The 4,344-nt window shown below is 38.8% G+C and overlaps 1 protein-coding gene across 1 annotated transcript in view; it reads left to right on the forward strand.

The window, feature by feature from the left end:
• Positions 1–4,344, forward strand: part of SP4 (Sp4 transcription factor) — a 22,877-nt gene that overhangs the window by 2,762 nt on the left and 15,771 nt on the right. The gene's annotated exons all lie outside the window — the stretch shown is intronic.

Genomic DNA, 4,344 nt, shown 5'->3' on the forward strand with positions numbered 1-4,344 from the left:
AAAAACCTGTTGTCTTTGGAAGAGAATGTGAGACTTGAGAGATTATATGTTTAAAAAATAATTGACAACTGGCAATGCAGAATCTTTTTCAAGCAATATTACTTTCTGTGCATGGGGAATTATAGGATGAGGAAAATTGACAGTAATGGAAATCCTGTGTCAGGGCATGCAAATATTGGACTTCATTATATTCTCTACTAATTCCTAAAGTTGTTCCTCAAAAGTTTGAGTTTTATAAAGAGATTGAATGGAATGAGGTATATTTACACGCAGCATGGTTTCAATGACTTAATCTTTGTTTTAAGAAAGGAAACAAAAACCTTGTAACTGTATACTGATACTTGATTGAACTTGATTGATATGAACTTCTTGATTGATTGAACTTCTGATATGCTTTCTGAAATACTTATTTGGTTATGCTGGCTTGATCCTGGGGGGGAAGCTCTTAAGTTCTGGGCTGGAATAGAGAATTTAGTTATAAAGTTCTGCACAAGAGCACTGTAATGACCCACAAGGGCAACTTCATATGTAAAATTTGCAAGCTTTCAATTTAGGGGCTCTCTTTGCCAGTTTGTAAACTCCTTACAAGAACTTGATTTTACTTCTGATAAGCAGAAGTCTTCTATTTTATTAGTTTTAATAAACAACTTTTTTTGTCAGCAACCCAACTACAATCTGTGATATTATGAAACTGTAAGGAAAAGCTTTTAGTGTCCAGTCTGCATGAGTAATGTTGCATCATATTGACTTTTAATCTTTTTTTTTCATAGTCATATGCTATGATATAAGCAAAGGAAAGGATTGTACCCTTTGGTTTAAGTACTTCTGAGGAGACTAAACATACGCTGATAACAAGAAATTTGCTGTTGGAAGAATTTTGTCAGTTGTAGTGCTCTTCAGCACTTAATGACACGTTGAAATACTGAGAGTTGGGTTGGATGCATTGAGCTTGGTTGACTTAAGAAATGTTTTAGAAATGTTAATCTGGGGTGTGAGAATTAAAAGCTTGACCTTGTGTTTGGCTGTAATGCTTCAAAAAGAAATTTCAGCTCCCGGGAACTGACCAACTTCTGCAAAATTTTGCAGAAAAATTTGCCTTGGAAAATTGTTCTTGATGGGAAGGTGCTGGTTGGCTGATCTTACTCTAAAAAAAGAAGGGTTTAGAGGAATGGAAGTCCTGCTTTGGAAGCAGATTTTTGGGTGGAACAGAGGAAATCTTCCTATATGCTCTTAGTAGTTTTTTTTTTTCTTCTCTGCTTACTAATGGGTTACAACTGTAGCTATTCAAACAATGTATTCTGGATATCATCTTACTCAGTTACCTTGTCTGCACCTCTGATTGTGTGTGATGTCTTCTGGACAGTGGATTTGAAGAGAAACTTTTTACACCTGTTGCTCTGACAGTAATGCCTCCTATTTATTTCAATGGAAACTAACAGATACATAAGAGTACAATAATAGTATTTGATAGAGCAAATTCTGAGCTACAAAACATTATTTTTCAAAATTATCACCACCATTAGCTCTGCATTTCTGCCAGTGATGAACAGGAGCCTGCGTACCATTCTTGTAGAAACAATATGTGCCAATGGAAGTGACCCGCTGTTTCTGTCACCACCTCTGAAAACTGCTACCTATTACCTCGCTGTGCTCACTTTCACTGTTTGGTGGCCATCAATGTTCAGCAAGCATCAGTCAAGTGTCAGTGGGTACCATTCTTTTTCCATGGAAGAATTCAATTCTGTACTTTTGCTTCATGTGCACTTGCATGAGACACTATTCTGTTGGATTGCCCTGCTGCTGCCATCTGTTTCACGCCAACAAAATGTAAGGGAATACTGATAGGAAGTTTCAGTCTCAACTGTCATACTACCAGTATCACCTCTGATGTCATGGGCCAACATAATAAATAGGAGGCACTATTTTTGGGGCAGCCCTTGTACGTGGTCTGAGATTGACAAGGGTGAACAGCATTAAACTTAAAGGCATGTTTAGGTTGGATGTTAGGAGGAAATTCTTTACACAGAGGGTAATGAAGCACTGTAACAGGCTGCCTAGAGAAACGATGGATGCCCCATCTCTGGAGGTGTTCGAGGCCAGGTTGGATGTGCCCTGGACTGCCTGATTCTAGATGGTGGCAACCCTGCCCACAGCTGGGGGATTGGAGCTAGATGATCTTCAGAGTCCCTTCCAACACAAGTCATTTTATGATTCGTTTTATTCTGTGACGATTTAGATTTGTTACTGAGGATGAAGGAAGGAGAATTAATCAGAAGCGTGATCCTAGAGAAGTGAAGACTTAGTCATACAGTGTTTGCGTGTTAACTAAGCTTAAACTGTATTACCATTGAATTCCATACCAACCCAGGTAAGCTACTTCTGTAGCACTTTTATACCAGCAGCTGTGAATCTGCCAGTCTTTCCTCCTTATCTGAGGTTCTATTTCTCCTTCCTAAGAACTGAGGTTCTAATTAAGAGCTTTGAGAATGTGAGAGTTAAGTCATAATTTTCTTCTCTATTTATGTCTACTGTGAAACTTCCTGATTACCATTTCTGGAGCAAAATGGCATGGAGAGGAGAGCATGATGTGCAGCACTGTTTTACTGCTATATCAAGTATTCAACTAAGGGATGGTTATGAAATAGAAAATTAAGTATTGTGCCTGTGTTTGTCAAGTAACCATAAAACAAACCTTTAGCAGAGAGAAATCCACTCAGATCAATTAACTCCAGTTAACATCATCTTAATATCAAGCTTGGTACTAGGGCTTTGCAGTTAGAACTAAGGACAAAAAGGTTTCTTTGCTTTTTGAGGAAAAGGAAGGTTATTGGCTGTCTCTGAGGAAGGAAGGAAGATAGAATTGGAGCTAGAAAGTGTCCAAACCAATGAACTAAGGCATTCAAAGCCTTAGTCTTTCTCTGTAAGTAGGCCTGTATCTGGGCAAAAGAAAGAGAAGAGGCTGTGATTATCCAAACGGATCTCCAGCCACTACCAAGTACTCTTCAGCAGAGAAAGAAAAAGTACTCTAGAAATTTGTTTTGGCTGGCTCCTCATTTTAATAGCCAGATTCTCAACTCTTTAAAACGCTAGTGGCACTACCTGCTTGAGAGGGAAGCCATCTGAATTGTCTCTGGCTGCTTTGATGGCAGGAGATCTTATGCAAGCCAGTGAATATAGGACCCTATGTTCTGCACTGGTGAGACCTCACCTGGAGTGCTGTGTCCAGATGTGGAGAGACATGGACCTGTTGGAGTGCCTCCACAGGAGGTCCACAAAAATGATGCAAGGGATAGAACACCTCCTCTATGAGAACAGGCTGAGGGAGCTGGGGCTGCTCAGCCTGGAGAAGACTCTGGGAAGACCTGACTGCAGCCTGTCAGTATCTAAAGGGGGGCCTTTAGAAAGAAAGGGGCAGGGTCTTTAGCAGGGTCTGTTGTGATATGACAAGTGGAAATGGTTTCAAACTAAAAGAGGAAAGATTTAGATTGGTTGTAAGAAAAAAGCTTTTTACGATAAGGGTAGTAAAGCACTGGAACAGGTTGCCCAGAGAGGTGGTGGGTGCTCCATCCTTGGAGACATTCAAGATTAGGCTGGACAAGGCACTGAGCAATATGATCTAGCTGTAGGTGTTCCTGTTCATTGTACTAGATGACCTTTAAAGGTCCCTTCCAACTCAAATGATTGTGATTCTTTAAACGTGCTAAAGTCTAAACTGCTTGCCAATTATAAAGAATAAGGTGTCTTGTTAGGGGCTATTAGCTTCTTTAGATTCATTTTTGTTGTTGTTCTTTTGTATTTTTAGTTTGAAGTTTTTGCTATTGTCATGACAGAAAGTCTTCTAAAAAAATAAATGGCTCAGTTAACATCTGTGGACTGATATTTCCATTCTTTTTTTCTGCAGTACCTGAGCTTGTCAATGTCAACTCTTTTGTATGTTAATTGAACTTTCCAGAAGTGGATCACTTGCTACAAATGAGCAGTGAAAGTAGGTTTTAGAAGTGAGCAGCATGGAGGATGTCCAGAAAGTGTCAGGGAAGAGATTGTGAAGAATCCAACCCATCCATTGATTCAGGTGCTCTAGCTTTGTTAGGAGAAAAGAAAGAAGTTTCTCTATCCTTTGAGCAAACCAAACTGATCCAACCAGTGAGTTTCAGGGGATAGTAATAATAAAACAACAATAAATATATCTCTGAAATAACTGTTCTTTTATTTGTGCCATGTTTCTGTTCTATGAACAATGTTTTTCCAAATTATTTTTACAAAAGGGTAACTTAGTACCTTTTCTTATTTTTTCAGTAATAAATGAAACAATAAAGCAATACAACTCTAAGTATTCATTGCAAA

This window comes from Meleagris gallopavo, chromosome 6 (assembly GCF_000146605.3).
Source record: "Meleagris gallopavo isolate NT-WF06-2002-E0010 breed Aviagen turkey brand Nicholas breeding stock chromosome 6, Turkey_5.1, whole genome shotgun sequence".
In the NCBI taxonomy this organism is placed as follows: Eukaryota; Metazoa; Chordata; class Aves; order Galliformes; family Phasianidae; genus Meleagris; species Meleagris gallopavo.